Source organism: Peromyscus californicus, unplaced genomic scaffold (assembly GCF_007827085.1).
Source record: "Peromyscus californicus insignis strain IS unplaced genomic scaffold, ASM782708v3 Scaffold_16__1_contigs__length_79575227, whole genome shotgun sequence".
In the NCBI taxonomy this organism is placed as follows: domain Eukaryota; kingdom Metazoa; phylum Chordata; class Mammalia; order Rodentia; family Cricetidae; genus Peromyscus; species Peromyscus californicus.
Genome location: NW_026294458.1, coordinates 40,655,320 through 40,677,995, shown reverse-complemented (window position 1 = coordinate 40,677,995; position 22,676 = coordinate 40,655,320). Strand labels below are relative to the sequence as shown.

Sequence of the window (22,676 nt, the reverse complement as noted above, 5' to 3'; positions counted from 1 at the left end):
AGGCTCTTAAGAGGTGACACTATGCCTGTAAAATCATATTTGGTTTCATGGTTCAGCCCCAGAACACATAATGTAGTCTTAATTCCAGTTCTGGTAACAAAGTTATTCATTTCATAGACTTCACTTAATGGATTTGGACACATCCTTAAAAGATACAGCGTTTAGGGAGAAAAGCTGAATCACGAAAGAAAAGCCAGGTAACAACTAAGCACCCAATAGACAAAGGAGTTTGGGTGAAAGTTTTAGCTTTCTCTTTTTTTTTTTTTTTTGATTGCATCATTGTTTTTTATTTTATTTTATTTTAAAATATAATTTAGTTCCACATATCAGCCATGGATTCTCTTGTTCTCCCCCCTCCTGCCCCCTCCCCTTCCCTCCAGCCCACCCCCCATTCCCAGGGCAAAACCTCCCCCAAGTATTGAGATCAACCTGGTAGACTCAGTCCAGGCAGGTCCAGTCCCCTCCTCCCAGGCTGAGCCAAGCGTCCCTGCATAAGCCCCAGGTTTCAAACAGCCAACTCATGCACTGAGCACAGGACCCAGTCCCACTGCCTGGATGCCTCCCAAACATTCTTCATTCATTCATTAAATGGACAGTTACTGATCAATGGCCTTACATCCATGCTCATTAGCATAATTTATTCAGTTAATCCAGGTGACAGTTATCGAGCATTTATGCTTTGCAGGCTAGTAAACCAGTAGGTATAGCTTGCTGCAGCAAAGGAGTTTCCTAAATAAAGCTGTAGGAGGTCCAGGAACTAAAAAACTATAAATATTAAGTAAGGAAAGTAAGCAATGTGACAAACTTGGTGAGTGAGCTTAAATATTTGATGGGATGTCAAGTTTGTATCTTGATGAGAATGAATATTGTTTTCATTCCATGTACCCTTCCTTGACCGTGCTCTTTCTCTGAATCACATCAGATTCTACTTGTTAACTTCCAAGCGCGTCCAGCGGAGCTGAGCTTGGAATTCTTACAAAGGAATCACCAGTTGAGGCTTTGAGCTCTCCAGGCAGACGGATGGGAATACGTCTGTTAAAACCTAAGTCCAGTGTAAACTTAGCACATGTGGCGGCAGGTATTATTATTATCCCAATGGCACGCACCGGTATTTTCTTAATAGATTCTTTTAAAATTCTTTCTTACACTGTGGACCTTTACTAGGCCAATGGCTCTTAATGGAGAGGAGATTTTTTTTGCCCCTCAGAATCATATGGTTAAATCCAAGGCCCGTTTGTTTTCACACCTGGGGAAGGAGACTGCAGGGCAAGTGGTCCAGGGGCATCCTGTGAGGAGAGGCCGAGGGAGGGTACTACTGAACACTACAATTCGCTGGAGAAGTCCTCAGAACCACGAACAAGCTCCCACCCAGTGCGTTGAGGAGTGAAGGGTTTCCTAAACTCCCTAGCTGTGGTTCAGCCGGTTGCTAGCTTGAGCTCACTAGAAAACCCGACCGAAAACAGCACAGCATGGAACAGATCGTTCCTCTTGAGATCTGAGTGAACACTGGTCGCGAATATGTGTGCAGGTTCTCCCTGGCTGCCTCTCTGGCCGCTCTTCTCCCTGCACCCTCATATCCGCATCTCTAAAGTTTCAAGGTCTCTTTTAAAATGCTTTGATTCCTTTGGTGGCAACAACAACAAAAAAAAATCAAGCTTGAGCTGGGAAGTGAGTCACCGCTCAGCAGCGAAAGGACCTTGTTTTTCTTTCTCTGAATACATTTCTTAATAACTTCAGCATGACCCTTCGCACTTGGTGGTTAAATCCTCTCAGTGCCTAGGACAAGCGGAGAAAGAGCTATGACACCCGGACGTTTTTTTTCCAGTGGCTAAGCTAGGAGAGTTAAAAAAAAAAAAAAAAAACTGAAAATAACCAGAGGACAGCGAACCCTGGCATCCTATGTTACATAAGCAGATGTTGAAGGGACGAGCTGGTGCGGAGCTGTCTCCGCAGATGGACCTCACAGCTGCGCCAGTCTCGGGAGTGGCCTGGATGCTGCACACTTAGAACTTTCTGTGGAAGGAGCCTGGCAGCAGTGAGGAGGGGTGGGCCAGGCTGCAGCAGCCAGCTCCCAGGAGCAGGGCGCCTGGGGCTCCGGGGCCGATCCCCTCCCACCTCTGTCTGGGCTCATGCGGCACGCCGAGTCCTCCCCCTCACTCCCTCCCCCGCCGCCCCCCACCCCCGCCCATCTTCCTCGCCTACTCCCTCTCTTCGGAACCCTTCAATTCTCTTGGGCCCTTACTTGGCATTCCGATCACAGGGAAAAACACCTTAATTGGTGACAGTCGCCCACGGTTCCTCTCCCCGCCAAAAATACCAAGGAAAACAATCAGGTACCCATCCCATCTTCCAGGATCAGATCCCCGGCTCTCCTCCTCTACCGCTACTTTGGCTCCCAGTTCTCAAACCCCATTCATAGCCTCCCCAACCTTTCCTTTCTGTGGTCTCTGCCTTTCTCACTTCACTCCAACCTCTGTTTCCACTCCTGTCTCCGCCCTCCCACGTCCCTGACTCTCCCCCCCCCCCCCCGCTTACCTCCCCCCAGCCAACCCCCTGCAAGCTCTGGGTTCTACCCTCTGTGCCCCTCCCCAGACAAGTGTCCGGCTCCACGGGGGCAGCGGGCCCGCCGCCCGCCGCCCCGCTCAATCCCTGCCCACCTACTGTGAGGAGCAGCTCCGCCCACCTGTCCATAAAAGCCAAGTGCAAGTTACCCGCAGAGCTCAGAGGATCAGAGCCCTTCCTTGATCCTCTCCGTGGGAGCCCGAGTCCCTGTCTCCCAGATCTTACGTGCTCAAGGTAAGATAACCCTTCTTGGAGCAGCTGACCTACAGGGAAGGTTGCTAGCCGGAGTGAGTCGCTTCTGGTCAACACGCTTACTTAAAGCTGATTCATAAGGATGCTGGGATGAACAGTGAGTTTCTTAACTAGCAACTGGTTTGACAACAAACTTCTGTTTGAACAGTAAAATGAAAATTCCTTTTTGGCAGAAACAACAGCATTTCTATTACAAAAATCTTTTCTTTTAAACGCCTCCCCGGTCTGACTGTTGTTGAGGTTAAATATATCTGTTTGCGGTGTTATGTTTGTGTTTTCAATAGTAATTATTTCACATTATCAATAGAGGCAAGGAAAACTGTCCCATTGTCAAAAAATCCACTTTAAAGGAGCACAATTAGTTCTCTAAAAATAGCACACAGCCAAAAGGTCTGCTGACGATTTTGTGATGTTTTTCCAAACCCCCAAGACAGCTTCTGTGGGTCCTTTAAGAAGTATCTTTTCAGGTTTAACTGCTTGGAAAAAATGATGTGAACCGGTGCCCTTTGCCTGGGGACAGTAATCAGGTGGCTGGTAGATAGGAAAGAAGTAATCCCAGTTTACAAGCCGGGACAAGATACTACATCCCCAAATGAGACATGCGTTGAGACTAAGAAAGTGTATAAGAGAACTCTGTGACGGCTGTGCACACCTAAAACGTAAAGTGTTTCAATATGTTTCTCAGAGAAGCATGCAAGCCAGATTACACAATTCTTCCATGTATAACAGACTGATGTATGGCGGGATCAGCCAGAAAGACTTCAGATGAAGGTTTTCATCCTTACCAACCCTTCTGTCCTCCTCTTGCAAATGAAAATCTGCCTGATGAGTGATTGACTCTCCCAGAGCTCTCCAGTGAAGAAAAGACCTTGGGTGGGTGGGTAGGTCAGTGGTGGAGGTGGTGGGAGGGTGGGTGGGTGGGTTTGGGAATGGATCTAGTCTCCTTCCAGAGTGCTGTGCACCTGTGAGTGGAATAAACAAACCAGACAGCTACTTCTGTAAGAACCAGGCTCTTGGGCGATGAATCCTGCCACCGCATTCTGTGGGTTCTGTGGGATGAAAAGCCGTCATGTGGAGAAAAGCCCTCTTCAAGCGTTCCATCTGGGGAACTGCAGAAGGCTGCACCTAGAGGAGGCAAGGCTGGGCTGCCAGTCAGGAAGCCAACCCACTCTTTTAGCCCTTAAGGTTCTTAAAGGGAGAGAACTGTTTACGTTTTCATGGCTGTTAGTTGTCTGCTGTTTCACATGGGAAGGAAAATTTCACTACAGAGATAAAAAGTCTCCCTATTAAAGAAACTGAAGTAAATTAGACACATGACTTGGGTCTTTCTAAACATCCTCTTTATCTTTCAGATATCAAAAGAAATAACAAAAAGTATTTAAAAAAAAACTGCTTAGGATGAAAGGGATTCAATACAATTATTCAAGTGAAAGAGTTACATGTGGAGCATTCTGTCGTATTACACTTTTTTTTTCCAGTGGAAAAATATTGCAAAGAGTGTGGTTTCCTTTAAGAAAATGATGTAAAATTACTATTGGCCAAGATACTATGTGACCTGTGCATATTAAAATACCTTTATCTCCAGCCATAGTGCAGTCTGCTTGCTTCATATTTAACATGTGTAATCAGCCATGACAAGACAAAGGTATGAGACAAGGCCAAACCAAGTATTTAGTACATTCAGGATAACTCTCCTTAAAGGTGGTACTTGACGCCTGTCCAGCACCATCAGCGTGAAAAGATACTGCTCTCCTCCACTGATCTCCACCATGGAAGCTATCTGCTCTAAGGGGCAAAAGCTTATATTAAAGGGGTTTGTTAAAGCTATATTTGAGGGTTATAATAATTCTATGAAGATTTGATTCTGCTCTCTCTCACAGTCTGGGCAGACTAGTTATGAATAGTTTAACTATAACTGCCTTCCTGTGTGTCATGAGGTTCAACCCCCTTCACTAAGTAGGTGAGATCATCTTAGACTGTTCATGATCTAACCTTCCCAGAAGGCATCACCAATCAAAGGGATTCTTTCCATAGGGTACGTACCAAATATAACGGCACTTTCCTTCTTATGAATTTAGAAAAATCAGTGATGAGAGGTCATTTTGTTATCCTAATATCACCCCTTCTGCACAGAACGTCAAAGGACAACCCACGTCTCCTCTTTCTGAATGTGGCCATATCCAGTCCACACCACTGCAACAGGCTACAGATAACTCCCCAAAAGTAAAGAAGAGTGGGTGTCTCCTTGACCACAGGCACCCAAAGGGTGCCCTTCAGATTTTGAGGGCCTGCCACACTTGAAGAAACACACGTTTTAGATTTCTGTCTGTGAATAAATAAAATACCTGCATGATCAGAAAGCATACATTACTTTATTTTCTTTCAAAAGAAAAGAATAGAGGACAGGAAAATCACATCAACTGGAACTGAGAGGGAAGCTGAGAGCATCATAGACATCCACTAAGAGAATAGAATGGTCTAGATCTCCTATCAAACATGACCTCTTATTCATGCAGCTATGGAGGTGAAAGAAGAGCAGATGTGTCTGCACTTGGGCTTCTGTTTGAATTTTCTTTTCTAGCCAGTAAGAGCACTGCCGCTAATAACTTAAGAACCATCTCTGCTATGTGTCTCGTGAGCCTTCCTTCTCCTCCAGAAGACAGCCGCATGGGTCTAAAACCCGAAATGATTTCAGGTGTGCCCACTTCAAACTCACAGGAATCTTGCCAGTTCTAGTGTTTAGAGCTGCATTGTGCATATCAAACACCGTGTTTTGGTCTTATGTTAGGAACATCTACAAAATGAAGCCCCGCTCTCCTGAAGGGGACAGTGTTGTGTGAGTCTTTTCAAGTTAGAGGGTAGCAATCACTCCTCTTCCTTGGTATGGCAACTTAAAGAATGACTAAGACTTCTGATCTCTGCTTCTCCAAGTAACTCCGGAGGGACGTATCTTACTGTGTGCTTCCACACCTGCACATGTACATAATTTAAAGAAAGTACAAACCGATCTTGAGGTTTGAGAGCAGCCTTGCAAAATGAACTGTTCTAACTGTTGAATAAAACTAGAGGCTTGGAAGAGTTAAGGGGACAGTGAATGCCTTTGGAATTTCGAGAATCTTCCTCTTAGCGTTGTGCTAACGGATTGGATCTTTCATTACTTAAGGCGTCTAGTGGGGGACTGGGGGTGGCTGCTCACAAGTTGTTACCAAATACTAAGGAAATAATAATAATAATAACATTTTTTTAAAGATTTCCTATTTCACTGCAGTTTACAGCCCACAGTCCTAAAGCAGAGCTTTGCTGGTCCTCCCCCCCTCCCTTTTTGGAGATATGAGACAGACTGAGGGTAAGAAGGAGAGTTAGGTACATTTCAGTACCAAGAGAGATACTTCTGGTCTGAGGCTGGTGCATGACTTCAGGACGCATGCTGTCTAAGGGATGAGGCTCTGGATAGGAGCTGAGAGGAGTCCCTGGTGTCTGGAATGTCTCCAATCTGGAAGCCCTGTGTACCCCAATCCAGGAAGTCACTGACCCTGCATCAGATCAAACTGAAGTAAATAAAACAAAAACTAATTACAGTACTATCTCCTAAAATATTAACAAGTAGTGATGTCTCAGTTGGCACAAGCGCCAATGATCCTACTGATGAAGCGTCTACAAAGTGTTAGAATACACCTGACAATGACTTTCAAGTTCCCCTGTTTACTCAGGGCTCAATTCCATTGTTCTGCCTGGAAAACAAAACCTGGCATCTCTCCTTCATGCAGCCTCCTCAGGGAGGTGAGAGTGGGGGTGTCTGCAGCTGCAGTCTCCTTCGGTGGGTGCTACTGGCATTGTTTCTTCAGTGGAAGAAGTCTCCTCCATCTTTACAGATGGAGATTGTGGAGTAACACTCATTCTTGTGCTTTTTCTCATTACTGCGAGTCTCCCCATACTTAAATGTTGACTCCATCAAGTCAGAAAGCTTTATAGTTTTCTAAGCTTTAATTCATATGCAAGGATGAAAAGTCATCAAGAATTTCTCCTAGCCTCTAGTAAATTCTCTGAGGTGAGTTTTCTGGGAACTTTTATTGTTCAGTAAGTTCAAATCTCTGGTAGGTTAGTAAAGAACCCAGACAATGCAAAATATAATTCCAGAATGGACTTTGGGGGCTAATTTTGAATAAAAGTTCATTTTAGAGATGGAAAAGGTCAGAAAGGTTGGTGTCATTCACAAGGTCACCCAGATGAGTGTACCACAGCTGGAGGGCAAGTGGCCAAACTCCCTAGCCAGTTCCACATCTTGAAGAACTGAGGTTTCTGCCCACCCAGTGGGAAGCTTAGGTGTCTCTAATTGTGTTGAGCAGCCTGTAAGAACTTACCATGGGACTGTCAGATGGGGGCAAGTTTGGGATACAGCTATAGCTTTACTGAAGACTGTGTCTAAGAGATGTGAAATAAACCCTGTGAAGATCTTTGAGATTACTGATCATTAACATCTCAGGGACCTCCACTGTCATTCTCCATGGCAGAATCTGAAATATAGTGGCTGGTTGGTACATCTGTGTTGAGTTGGTGAGTAAATGAAGAGAGAAAAAAAGTTAAGCAGAAAATATCCATTATTTTCAACTCCTATAAAAGACCGATAAGTCGTTTCAAGTAGTGTTGTTTGGTGGGGTAACTTTATGTGTTACTAATAACTGGATTATCTCAGCAGAGAACATTTTGATGTCCTGAATACTTTAAGTTACAAGTATTCAAATCCCAAATGTATCAAGCTTTAGATACCTTCTTACAATATGAAATGTAGAAGTGCTCACTTAACCTCATGGATGGCTGGAAAAATCACCTTGCCTTCAGGACTGGGTAATTTTTCCTACCTGATCTGAGCTATAGAATTATATTTCTGTAGCATGTTTAAGAATATTAAGTAATTATTTGCAGTACATTCCTCATATTGTTCCCTCACTAAAGACAATGTGCTGTCAGTTAATTCTGTACTTCCCCCATTCTTGAAGGAGAGGAAAAGCAAATACACACACCAGACAATCAGAGAAACCACGGATCCACACTGATGGAAGGGTACAGGCCTGAAGTGTGTGGAGACTGAAGGAGAAGTCCAGGAGCCAAGAGCATATAGTGAGAGAATGGCAAAGCCCCAAGAGTTCACACTTCTGGTATGAAAGAGGGGAAAACTCCAGAGCAATTTGGAGAACTGGAGTACAGACTTCTGTGACTGTCTGTCCAGTCCCTCCAGGAAATGAAATGTCTATACCAGTATTCTTTAGGTATAGCACCATTTGAGGGCTGGTGAGAAGACTCATAAGCCTTATGCATTTAAACTCTGGCTTACCTTTGTCTTCAACTGGGAAAAGAGCCTGAGTTGACCTCACTTTAGACTTAACTCTGACCCAGGGTAGTAACTTAATGCGTGTCAAGACATCAAAATGTTCTCTGCTGAGATAATCCAATTATTAGTAACACATAAAGTTACTCCACCAAACAACACTAGGAAGATAGAAAAGAACATTCTTGTGTCACTTCCTAGAAACAGTTCACATTAAATCAGTAGACAGATGTTGCTCCAGATCCCTCTTCAGTTAACTGTGAGCTTGCCTGGCAACTGTTTGCCTGTCTTTGAAACAGTAATTATTTTTTGAAACTGATATATTTTGTGTTAAAAATCTACATAGTCAAAGTTTAAACATTGTACAAACATTCTTTTAAGTCTTTTTTTGAAGAGTGCCTCTCTTGCCCACTCTATTGATGTGTTTATGTCACAGGTTATTTAGGCATCGGGTCATTGAAGTGCTGAGACTACAATTAATTATTTCATGGGCTCTAAATGAATAGGCTTGGGTGTGGGTGTCAGCTTTTGGCTTCTCCAGGCAATAGCATGTAACCAATTTGCTGAGGAGCTTCTCCAGTCCCTTCTGTCAACTAGATAAAACAGCTGTTTTTCTGGAAATGTATGTCAGTGACTACTTGAGCTAACTAGTGCTGGTTTACCAGAACTTTTTCTCCCTGACTACAGAGGGGTTAAGTCTCAGCTGCCTTCGGTTCTCTGAGATGACCTCAAATCTTGAGAGGTGAGCAAAGAACATGTGGATGGGATGGCTGGAACACATTTGCAAGCCAATATTCCTTTAGTTTTCCATGCTTCCCATTAGCTTATACCCTCTAATAATAAATCTAAATTTGGTTCACAAATTCAAAGTGATAGCTGTACATATTTTATATAGTTATCTATTTTGAGTTTGCCCAGTCTTAAAGTCTAGAATCAAGGTTGCTAATGATATCAACCCAAATGTGCTGCTTTTGTTTTTTGTTGGTTGGTTGGTTGGTTTGTTTGCTTGTTTGGGCTGACATAAAATAAGGCCAAGAAGTAAGTAAGGAGATAAGAATTTGTAATTTAGGTAGCCAAAATTGTTGAGGTTGGACGAACGAGAGAAGAAAAAGGGTCTTCAGCAAAATATGCTATTGGATCCTCAATTCCTACTTTAAAAATGACACACATCAGTCTCTCAATTCCATTTATAACAACCCTTCACTGCCCAGTTGAGTAGGAGGGGGAGTTGGTTACCAGTAGGGGGAGCCAGTATGCTGATTTCTAGAAAAGATATTTGTGGCTAGAGTGGACCTTTAGAGTTAAGATTTTTCTGATAAAAAGCAGAGCTAAGAATCTGTTGTAACCAGTGGCTAGAGTGTCCTTTGCATTGTTAGTTTTCTTTTCTTTTTTTTTTAAACCTAATTTAAGCCTCTAAGAATAAATCACTCACTTCTCAGCAATGCCAGAAATGTCCAGGCTTGCAGAAGTTTATTTGAAAGAAAACCAACACAGTCTTAGAAAATGTTCTTTCCAAGGCCACCACCAGCCAAGACTAAATCTAAATGCTCAGTTCAGTAATAAACAAACGCCAGCAGCTGATGATCAATGAGAGACAAGCAGAGAGGGTGGAAGAGGTGCCATGACTAGATCCACCCCTGCAGCAAGGGACTTAGAAGGGAAAAGACAAAAATAGGCCAGCCAAGTGTCTCCAACCAAGATACCCCAGGACCGCTCCCCTGCATCTGCATCTGCCCAGGGAGCAGCCACGGTCTTGCCTAGACTGAAGTGAATGCCTTGTTGAACATTTCCATTGCACAGCTGTGGGGAGATGGCTTGTTAAGACTTGAGACGCTTGCATAATTCAGAACCCTTTTGGGGATAGAGATCAATTAGGACCAAGGGAGAAAAAAAATCCTTGGCACCAGAGAAAGGCTGCTTGCTTTGTAAAAATTATGACATTTGCAGGAACGCAGAATAATCCTCTCCCTAAGTCTATGTGTGATGTCACCAGAGATGAAGCTATGAAACTGGTGTATGTGTGACTTGAGAATTCACCTCTCCAGATACTCTTCAGTATTTTAATCCCTGAACCACCTTGACTCTCTAGGGTCCAGTGCAAACCACTAACTATCTATGTGCTTTGGTTTATTTATCTTCAAAAGAAAAACACTTATCAAACAATCCCACTGTTATTTAGAGGTGCATGGGGTCTTCCAATGTAATGTAAGAAGTGATGCTACCAGACCATGGAATGCAAGAGCTATTTATTTAGAATGCTAACTGGATGGCACATATAGCACCTGGGAATGGCTTGTGACATTTATAGAGAGCCACTCAACATGAGATAGACTTTCAAATAGGTGTGTCCTCTTCCAAGGTAGAGCAAGAGTATTCTTATTTCTTAGTATACAAAGGAAAAGGCCACCTCTACCAAAAAGTCAAGGGTAAGTGGAAAGAGAAAAATGATGAATAATTAAGTTATAGTTTAAAGAGTTTCCAAAAGCCTACATATTTACCAAGTGATGTTTAATCACCTGCCAAAGGAGACTCTCACAAGAATGTCATAAAAATATATTTTAACTAGAAAAAGATGGGTGGGGCTTAATAACTGTTGAGACAGAGAGACGGCTCAGAGAGTAAAAGCCTCTGACACCAAGCCGGAGTACCTGAGTTCATCCCCAAGACCCACGTGGTGGAGGGAGAAAAAGAACTACCACAAGTTGTCCTCTGACCTTTACTTACAGTCTGTGGCATGTGCGCATGCGCACACACACACACACACACACACACACACACACACACACACAAGGAATTGTAATAAAATATAAAAAAAGACTAATACGTTATATAAAATTAATATCTCTTTTCCTCCACACTTCCTAAAGTGATTTTTAAATAATTGCTACAAGGGATATAAGTAGGCATTTAATTAACATTTGACCTTGAGTCTCTTCTACTTTAGAATATCTCGGGTTTCAGTATTCCATAGAAGAGTTTGGTGATAGTTTGGCAATCACTTCCTACATCATTATTTTAAGATCTGCTGCAATATGGCATTTGCAGGATTGCTGTTATTGTGTGATATACACTCAGTGGATATTGCTTTAACAAGCAGTGAGTAAGGAACCATGCCAGGATGGTCAATTTCTAGCAGAACAAAATGATGAGATGCATATGACTTGTCCTGGGCGTTAGTTCTTCATAATAGAGTAATCACAGCAGCAGAAATGCTACAGTGATTCATGCTCTCGCTCTCTTATGCACTTTCTCCTGCCCTCTTTCCCTCTTTTCCTTCTTCCATACCTCCCTCCTTCTCTAATTCCCTATTTTGCTTTTATTCCTACCAAAACTGAAGTCCTGGGTATATTGAAACTCTCTCTTCCTTCTCCCTTCGTTTTCTTTTCTCAATATTTTGTTACAGAGACATGGCCAATGGTGAGTGATGAGCTTCGTAACCAGGATACTTTACATAATTCTGTACAATAGTTCATCAGTTTCTGAGCTGACAATCTGTCTGTCTTTATCATCATTAATCATCTGAGATTAGTCAGATTTACTCTCATTTGCCTTCATACAATCAGTAGGGAACTCATTTCAATAATTGAGACATACATGTTGATGTTCAAGTACAACTTAGTATATCTGGGACTATTGAATTTGTGTAAGACACTCAGACTTGCCACCTCATAAACTTCTCTATTTTCTCTTAGGGCTTTAGGAATTTTCTTACCCCTCACAAAGTTAGCATATAGAATCCAGTATCCCCAAATACGGCAATTAAACACCCTTCCATCAAGCAAATAAGTAACTCATAGTCATCCAAGAAAAAAGAAAGAGCAAACCCATTGTTCGCAGTTGTAAGAGTAGATGCTTCATAGCCAGACATGGCAGCTCATGCCTTAAATTCCAGCACTCAGGAGGCAAAGGGTGGTAGATCTCTAAGTTCAAGGCCAGTCTGGTCTACAGACTGAGTTCCAGATAGCCAGGGCTGCACAGAGAAATCTTGTCAAAAAAAAAAAAAATGATGCTCACACTCTAAGTTATCTAGCAAAGGAGGCACTGGTCCTGCTACTTCTCTGTTCCTCATATCCCAGTTCAACCAAGAAGAAAACAGAACTTCTGCTCAGCTAAGCAAAGCACTTTGCCCAGTGCCACGCAGCTTGGAAACATCAGAGTCAGTATGACCCTGTAGGTCCAGCTGCAAAGCCTGCTTCTCCTTGTTGCCTCTGAAGATGCCCTGTCCTCAAGGGGAGAGACAATCCCCTGCACCCTGGGACGGTGCCTCTGACTCATAAAGTGAGAGGATTTCAGTGGCTCTGTTCCTAGACACTGCTGACTGGCTCTGTTTCTTGTGTAAGACTGTGATTTTAATTTATTTTTCTTTTTTGTACTTTTTCTCTAAAACATGCTGCAGTTCCAAAGCCAAAAAACTAAGGGTTTTGTAATTAGAAAGGAAAAAGAGGAGGGGGAAAACCCTATTATTTCTCCCTGGGGTAATTTCAGAGAGCTAAACTTTCTCCACCAATTCCCTCTATGTGATTGACTACAGGTCATCTATAGCCATCATTCTGGTAAGGAGACTCTAATGTCATTTCTAAAACAGTAGAAATTCATAAGATTATATGAGAAACAGACTACAACAAAAGAACTTTCACACGCTCAATCAATTTGAGGTGTCCCCAGATCATTTTCCCTGGAGTTACTTTTACTATAATCCATAACCTAACGGTGCAAGTCAAGACCACATAGATGAATCTCAGTGCCATTTGAGTCATCTAGACTAATATTCATGGTAGCTTCCCCTGCTGTTCAGCCTGTAGTTAGAGTGATATAGACAACAGGGTACACCAAGCCCTTCCTTTGTGATCCACACCAAAAAAAGAAAAGAAAAGAAAAAAAAAGGGAGACAATATCTTAGATCTTTCCCCATGATCACATGCTGCTATTTGCTTTTGTTTTTCACCCCCACTCTGTGAATGAAATATTCTTTAACTTCATTGATTAGATTGATTTATACTGCCCTTCCAAAATTCAAGTCACATGTCTTCTCTGTGCAAACCAGACATGTCTGCAGCCAGTCTACTCAGGTTGCCCTATGCATCTCTCTATGCTCTTTAGTACCATGTGCATGGCCTGGTATCAAGATCATTACAACTCAGTAATGCTGATCCCCATTTATGCATCTACCTCCTTGAAAAGGACTCTTGTCTAATTAAATCTCTGCACCCTCAGAGCATACCATATGAGAGAACTTAATAAATGTAAGGGGAAATAAAGAACCAGGGAGGGGTTATAAAGTAAGCTGCAAGGTGAATGACAAGGCTCTAAATGCACACATTTCTGTCCTTATAGATTGTCCTAGAAAGATGTAATTAGTTTAAGTCTTTGAAACATGGGTATAATCAGAATACTCATAGGCAAGATGGAAACTGCTTCTCATCCCACAAAGTCCTTGACAGTCAAGTCTTTCATCATACTTACCCCGTCCTTCCACCCCATCCCCCACAAGTTTCTAGCAAAAATTTGAACTGAACCAGATGGTCTGAGTTTTTTTTTAATATTTCTTTTTGTTTTCTTTACTAAAACAATGTAAAGCTCTCATTTTTTTTTACCTGTCAACACAGTCTTATGTCTTCATCTTATTAATTAAAGCCTTTCTACATACTTTGGATTACATTCATCTTCTTTGGTTCTCAACTGACAGTTACTACACATGTCAGTAACATGTTTCCTCGCACACTTTTGTCAGGGGTGTTTGACAGAAGTTCTGCAGTGACAGACATCTTCTACATCTGAGCCATCCAGTGTAGTAGATACCACTCAGATACGACTCCTATGCACTTGAATGCACCTAATCTAGAGGTATTGAATTATCTCCTTTTATTCTCTACTTTCTTGTCAACTTGACACAAGCTAGAGTCATCTGAGAAGAGGGAATCTCAGGTGAGAGGGCACTTCCATGATATTAGCCTGCAGGAATGTCTGTGGGGAATTTCCTTGATTAATGATTGAAGTTGGGGGGGGCAGTCCATGGGGGTGGTGTCATCCTTGGGCAGGTGGTCTTGGAATGTGTAAAATAGCAAACTGAGCAAACCAGGGGGAGCAAGCCAGTAAGCAGCATTTCTCCAGGGTCTCTGCTTCAGTTCCTGCCCCAATTTCCTGTCCTGCTTGAGTTCCTATCTTGACTTCCCTCAGTGAATGATGACAGGGAATAGATAAGCCAAATAAACTTTTTTTCCTCCAAGTTGCTTTTAGTCAGGGCCTTTACCACAGCAATAAAGAGCAAACTAGAACAATCTCTCTAATTGTAAATTTAGTAGCCACTTATGATTATTGACTACTGTGTCAAACAGCACAGAATATTTCACTTTTCTTATCTTCTTATGGCATGCAATCTTTCATAAGTATGAACACTATGGAGACAAAAACTAAATAAGACGTGCTTTTTTTCATTCCCGGTGAATAATTGTGACTGCAGTTATCTTTATTAAAAATTACTTGATTCCTCGATAATTCTCATCAAAATCTCCACTTATGTAATTGAACAATGTTATGCCCTGCACAAACAAAATGAGATGTGAAGTAATTTAAACTGAATTAGAACACTCCAGTGCCGCCTCCTATCTACATCTCTTTTGCTTTTGTGGGAAAGGGGTAGTTTTAATACCTACTGAGATATTCAGCTACTTCAGCCTTCAACATGACCCTTTCTGCAGAGAACGACTGACCATGAGTGTCTGAAATAAGGATAGCTAACAGAGTCTTGCATTTCTTCATTCTCTGAGACCTCACCACTTTCTGAAGTAAAGTAGTTCCTTTTCATGGATTTTCCCAGAGCCAGCAGGGCAGAGGAGGTAACGTGTCTTTGGAATTTGGCAATGATGTGACTCTGGCACTGGCTGGCTCACTGAGGGCCCTTCAGGAATCCATCATGCCAGCACACCAACCATGCAATACAAACTCTGTGTTGGACAAAGCCAAGAGCAAACTGATCAAGCTGTCTGGCTGCAGAATAGATTCTGACTTATTAATGAGCCTTTCAGAAAATACATCTACATGAATCTCTAATAGCAACAGTTCATAGAGGTGTTTAATGATATCAGATGCCAGCCACACTATATGTGACTCAGCAAAGATCGGGCAGGGACAAAAGAGCCACTGGAGAAGCCAGGCAATCAGCTTTATCTTTTCCATTCAGAGCTCAGTTTGTTTGGAATGATTGGGAAAACCTTCAATGAAAATTATTCTAAAATAATAAAAGAAAAGAATTTATCCTGTTATTGTGAGCCAGCTGACATCAAGAAGTAATTATGGGTGTATACTTTCCCCTTGTCTTGTAAAATATTTACAAATTGTAGCATAAGCAAATTTTAGAGCAATGGTAAAGATAGCAATAACATATAACTTGTAAACTTTTAATATGCAGCTATAAAAGACTCACCATGTGCTTAAGCCACATTTGAATACATATAAATAAAATTCTCATCAGCAAACAGGGGCCAGTGGCTAAAGATTTCTTTTCCTCAGAGCAAATATGTCAGAGATATTTGGTATTTTGTATTTATGAAATTAAATTTATTACCACAACATCAGCAAGAGTGTTGTTGAGGACCTTAACCTAGGAACTTTGAGATGTGAAGGAAATCGCTAAGTAATAATGACAGTAATAGTTGGTCTTTGTAGGAAACAACCTATGTCATGTGTTATGTGTCTGGTTCTTTGTTAGATTTGGGTGGAGAAGCATTTGCCTATTGTACACCTGAGACAGAAGACTCTTAGAGAGATAAATTGTTCTCCATCATTAGGAGAGTATTGGAGCTCAAGTAGGAGCCTCACTCACCTCATCTTTAAAGTCTTCTTTCTACTGACTCGGGCTGAGCCTTAGCTAGTACATCTATGCTTCAGAGCAACCCAGAAGACCAGAAGACCAGCAGCAGTTCAGGGAAGATTAGCTGCAGTGCAGGGAAACAGAATGTTCTGCAGGGCCTCTTTAATGGTCAAGATTTCACAGTAGCCAAGACCTTTCAGAAAGCATAGATTTCTGGGTATAGAGGTGCAGACCTCTAATCTTAGCACTAAGGGGCCTATGGTTGGAGGATCTCCAGTTAGAGGTCGTCCTTGGCTACATAATGAAAATTTAAGAAGAGAAGAGATAAACAGCTAATACATCGCTTTGGGAGATGTGAACATCTTTACAATATTAATGCTTCCAGTGCATGAACATGGGCAGTCTTTTCATTTTTATCTTCTTCATCAATTTCAGAAAATACTGTGCCATTTTCATTTCAGGAGACTCACTTCCTTAGTTAAATTTATTCTAAGTATTTGGGGAAGTAGATGCTTTTGTGAATGGGATTGTCTTTCCTTTTTTTTTTTCTCACCATATCTGTTAATGTTCTAAAGAAATGTATTGTTGGGTGTGGGAAGTCAAGGAAGTCCTGAGTGAATGTGTATTGTTGACACGGGCACAGACACCTCAAGAACCCAATGCCTCAGACCCATGGGAACAGCAAAGCCTTCTCCATACAGGTCAGGCTCAGAATTAGCAAGCCCTTCCTCTGGTGATGGGCAGATATTGGCAGTATGTGCAAGAACCAGAAACTGCAGCTCTTTCCTCCCCAACATTTACAATGTTTTACACAATTACAACTGCTCCCCTACACAGACTTCCTAGCAGACTTCCTCCTCCTATCCTGTCTGTAATAAATCAGCTGGGGTTTCTAGATTGTTGCTTAGTAGGTGCCACTCCATCAGAAAATGCACAGCCCACCTGACCCCAGCTCTTCTGTATGCGTGTCTGTGTGTCTTCATTCCTTTCATTCCTTCTCTGCTCTACTAAGGTTTCCAGAACCCATGCTGAATGGGATGCTACAATTAGTATACAGAAAATATATAGACTATGTTGTTGTTCTTGTATGTTGAGTTTTTAATCTATTATTTTAGTGAATTTGTTTGTCAGTTACAATAGTCCCTTGGTGAAGTCAGTGTACAAAAGAGATATCTGCACACACATCGCATTACTACAGCACTACTCACAATAGCTAAGATAGAAGATAAGTATGGGGCCTACCAATATAGGAATGGATAAAGAAAATACAGTTTAGATACACACACACACACACACACACACACACACACACAAACACACACACACCACCACCACCACCACACCACTGGAATATTATCTAACCATCAGGAATAATATCCTGTCATTTGTAGATTGTTAAGCAAAGCAAGCCATATGTGCACAGATAAACAATATGCTCTCATATGTGAAAACGAACAAAAAGTGTTAACCTGAGAGTAGGATACTAATTAACTAGGTCTGAGAAAGGTGCCAGGGATAGGAGAAATGAGAGTGGAGAAGGGGTGATTGGATGTGATCAGGGTATGCTGTGTGTATATATGGAAACAGTGTACTGAATCCCATTAGCAAATGTAACACACACACACACACACACACACACACACACACACACACACACACACACACACACATACACACAGCAATAAATCAGTCAGCACACAATGAAGGTTTGTTTATCACGGATATTTTGTACTCTGACTTCTGTGCAAGTCATAATTTTTAAAGGGCATGAAACTCATTTTAAGACTGTCTGTCAGTTCTTTTTACTTATATGTTTAAATCATCCTTTTATTTAATACCCCGAAAGCATGCCATTTGTGAGGTAAAAATAAAATAGTTTGAATTCTGTGTGAAATGCTACTATAAGGTCATGAATAAAAAACACTCAATGCAGCTTAAGAAGTCCTGAGAACAAATGCTACTTTGACCACTTAAAAATGCAGCCACTCCAGGCAAGACAAAGAATGTCACCAAGTCTTCTTGTCCTCTGCTCTAAAGTAAGTCTTCCCTTTGGATTGTCATAGGTGTTAAATAAAGCAATATATAAGAATGTGTCTGGTATGCAGAATATGTTCAGTAAAATGATTTAATAATTATGCTGATCAGTCCTTGAATGCTCACTTAAATAGTAGCACAGTGGACACTTGGATGAGTAAGAACATCAGGTTTTGCTTTCTACACATTGCAAATAAGAGCATTAAGCATAGCTTTTCCTTGCAGCTCATTTAGTAAATTCTGGATTCCTATTCCAGGGTCCTGCTATGGTCATGGACATAGTGTTAGCTGTTAATGAGCTCTGATATGTGTTTCTTGTCTTTGGGAGGTCTTCTGATTCTTCCTTTGGCTTAGAGATGCTTGTTTCTTATTTGTTTCGTTTTTCTTTGTTTGCTTGTGTTACAACACAACATCCAGTCTTCCAGTTTCCCCAAGGAAAACTTTATTGGTTTCACAGACCCCATCCAGTTCAAGGGCACCTCCTTCACCAGTGAGCCTTCTTTATGTGCATATAAACATATACACCGTGTGTATATATGTATATGCATGCACATATGTGAAGTGTGTGGATGTGTGCATGTGTATTTCTGGCATCTATCTGGGTGTCTATGTGTGGCTATAGCATTGTCAAGAAGAAGATAGCTAACATAGGCAACTCATCTAAGACCTTATCTAACCCCATAGTGTTTTAGAATCCACGGTTCAGTGCTCTCCAGCACTCTCATTGAGGCTGCCAGCATGCCATATGTATCCTGGTCCCCGCATTTATACATTTATATGGTAATATACTTTGCCAAACCTTGTGCATAGTCACTACAGCATTAAATATAAGAATCTTACCTTGCCTGAATTTCATTTTTCTGCTGAAAAGTTCCTAACTTCTTCAGCCCCATATCTTGATTATCAAGAAATCATTTAATTCAGTCTCCCACAAGAGAACCACTCTAAGAAGCCATTACCTCAATAGGAAAATTGAAAGCTAAACTGAAATATGTTTTAATTCCTAAAGAAAGTGGAAGCAGAGCCTTGAGAATTTCAAAAACTGCCCCTCAATCCTTCCATGTTTGATTGGCTAGGACTCTAACCTCAATCTCATTTATTCCTTCGACAAATAGTTATTGGACACCTATCACGTGCTGAAGCCATGCAGGCACCATCAAAGGTTGATTTACTTGCACCCCCTGCTTATAGCTGAAAGGCACAGGAATCAATAAAATGTCACTTGGCAAATAAATGAACGAGGAATGTGAGAACTGCACTTTTTTTTCCTAAGGGGAAGGTCACATTTTGTGGTTTTTAAAAAATTTTAGACACTGTTCTGATCCTTGCCTGGGGCCAGTGTCTCTTACAACACACCTGTTCCCATCCTGCACAAGGTTTTCACTCAGTGACTGACAGGGATAATAAATTCCAGCTCCACCCATTCCATAGATGCCCAAAGGTAACAAGTCAGGAGTGTGGTACTTGTCTTTTCATACACCCAGCATGCACATATGAAAATACACAAAACACTAAACTATTTTTGCACCGTCTGTTCTTCCAGTGGAAACTTTAAGATCCTCTTGAATCTGTTGCCAAGAAGCTTCAGTGAGTGCTGCTGTCCCAGAAATGACTCTGAAACCTGAGAGACCTGGGGTCCTGAGGTCAGACAGTTAGAATTCAGTAAATACACGGTTATTAGAAGAATATAAGTCACTGGGGAAAAATCTGAATTATTGAAAGCTGAGTTTCAGAACTAAATTGTATCTTAAGGTTGCACTCCATTTATCTAGAGCCCTCCTTTCTGAAAATAACAATTCTATAGTGTATGTTCCATAATAAAAAAGTATCAAAAGTGCCCAGGAAACACAAGACAGTGGTCATTCATATTTATATTCATAATCAGTCCCTGGAAGTCCTCAGTAAGCCTATTCACCTTTCCTCAACAAATAACTCTAACAAGCATGGCTTTCTGAGTTTAAAGATCACAGTAGATTTGAAGCACATTGGAAGAAGGAAGGAGGCTGCAATAACAGAGTGAGCTGACATAGGAGACAGAACTGTGGAGGCCTAGTCCCAAAGCAAGAGGGGAAAGGAGTGTTAGGGTAAGAAGTTCAAAAGCACAATGGGATTCACTGTGGGGACAATTGGTCATCTGACTGTAGGAAGACATCACTGAACACAGCTGGTATGAATTCGTTAACATATGTAGTCTCACCATTTTAAAATGAGGAAACTATGTATTTTGAATGCATGAAAACAAGTACTTGGGTTCTTAAACATGTTAGCTATTAAGAAAATTTTAATTGGGCAAAATGTCTCATTTCCTAAAGAGTCTAGAAATTTGAAGCAACCAACTGACCGCACATAAACACATATGCCTATAAATGGCATAGAATAAAACTCGTCCTCAACTACCTAATCTCACCTCCCTAGATTGTGGTGTAAGAGATTATTAACTTCTTGGTTGTCTGCTTCCAGTAAAAGCATGATCAAAGGCCTTACCTGGAATCCAAAACCTTGAGTTCATGCTTCTTTTCATCAAATGCAGCCAAGACCATGGAAATTACCTCACTGTTCAGTGTCTCAATTTATCTGTTTGCATAATGAGAAAAACCAAAGCTGGCCTCACGGGGATCCCATGGACTTGGTTCCTATTTCAAAATTTGGAAATGCTTAGCATAAACCCCAATAATGGCCTTGTTTGGGGTTATTATTTTTTAAGCAAACAGCCCTCAAGGAAAAGATGTAAAGGGAGTCTTTCTTTCTTTCCTTCCTTACAATCTTTCTTTTCCAAAGAACACAACAAAGAAACAAAGAGCCAAATACATTGACTCATGTCTTTTTCTAATAGTGTTGTGGTCAATTTGCTGCTGCATAAAAAAAGTAGTAGTGAAGCTTTGAACTCTGAGTTTTGGAAGGCCATGAGTGGAAAAAGGTCTCTTAGCAAAATCAGTCCAATTTGCATTTGGGAGCAAAGTCCACTTGGGATCCTGTCCCTACTGAAGTCTTTTTCTGTTGTTTGAACTTCCTGGGGGAGGGGGAATTTGAACTTCACTTTTGAATGAAATCTTGAGTTGGTTGTTCTGTATTTTTTCTTAAAGGCTTTATTCATTTGAAGCCATAAGATGGTCTGTCAGCTTGAACTTGCTTTTAGGACAAATAGGAAAACAGGATAGGCTCTGTGCCTATAAATAACTGACTCCTTCCTTCAGAGTTAAAGATACATGAGCTTCATTTATAAAGCTGAATAGGAGCTGAGAGTTCTCACTAGGAGACTTCAAATCCTAAAATTAATTAACAGGCCCAAGGTTAATAAGATGTGTTTTGGCTTTTCTAGAATGTCTCTTCTATGAAGTCTGTCACAGCTTAGCATAGTGCATATGATGTATCTAATAGACAGTAGGCTTCTCAATGCTTTATTGTGGTTTCTTGGGTTTCGCTTTAGTTGCGAAAGCTACTGTCCTTCTGAGAAAGGATAGTGTTGGTGCATTGCCAAATGTTTAGTATCATTCCTGATTAGACTATGTAGTTGGCTCGCCCTATGTATCACTCCATTGAGGAATTTGTGTCCGTACTAAAATCTCATTACTAAAATGTCTGAAAGATATCTCAAAGTGTCTTCAAGCACGCTCAATGCGTTGTTACCAGATACATGTCCAATCTGCAAGCCATTCTACCCTTGGCTCTCTCCCTCATGCTGCACTGGCACAGACTTCTCTTCCTAAGGTTTTTCTCTTGCTTGTTCTCTGACCCCTCACCACAATCACCTTTTGAGACTTATTAATTCATTGTACCATTGGCCACATGCAGTGTACTTTCCCGGTATAGATCAGACTGATTCACTCTTGTTCCAGCACTTTCAGTGATACCTCAGAATTTACAACACTTTCCACTAATAGCACCTGGCCCTCTTTTCAGCCCCATTCTTTCCCACATCACCTACTGTCACCAACCTTACACCAAATAACAGCCACAGTACTTTTTATTTAGGCTTGCCTGTTTATGTGTATGGGTGTTTTGTCTTCATGTGTGTTTGAACAACATGTGTATGTGTGGTGCCCTTGGGTGTCCTAGGACTGGAGTTACAGTTATGAGCAGCCATGTGGATGGGGGGAATTGAACCCAGATCCTCTTGATGAGCAGGCAGTGCTCTTAATCACTTAACCATCTCTCCAGCCCCAATAGTTACAGTTCATTTAGAAAGTGTCATAACTCGTGCCATTTAAGACATTTATTCACACTGTTGTTATTTCTGCCTAGAACATCCTACTTTCTCCTTGCTCCCAGCTCCACAGCTGTATTCTCAGCAGCCTGCCTTGGCCCTTTACACAGAATTGGGTGGCTCTGGTGGGTGCTCTTACATTGTCCACATTCTTTGTGACATCTGACACTGTCAGTGTTTCTGCCCAGCTGCCTGTCTATATGGCTGAATAAAAGACTTAAAGGAGGATACACAATAAAATCAGAGAAAAACACAAATAGCAGAAATAAAATAGATTCAGCAGTCAACTAGGCATGTAGAAAAAGTGAGTACTTAAAAGTGTAATAAACTGTACCCATGTATGTAAGCTGGGAACCTCTTTTTAAAAAAGGGCTCAGTACCATACTCCAACACCGATGAGGCAGAGACAGGAAGATCCCTGGAGCTTGCTGGCTCAGCCTATGTCATCAACTTGGTGAGCTTCGGTTTCAGTGAGAGACCTTGCCTCA

The 22,676-nt window shown here is 41.5% G+C and overlaps 1 protein-coding gene across 1 annotated transcript in view; it reads left to right on the top strand.

Annotated features, from left to right (window-relative positions):
* The first annotated feature begins 2,536 nt into the window (after positions 1–2,536).
* The window catches only part of Col8a1 (collagen type VIII alpha 1 chain), a 137,909-nt gene continuing 117,769 nt past the window's right edge, over positions 2,537–22,676 (top strand). The window contains exon 1 of the mRNA XM_052740928.1: positions 2,537–2,796. The gene's annotated coding sequence lies outside the window, so the exon portion shown is untranslated. The remainder of the gene's footprint in view (positions 2,797–22,676) is intronic.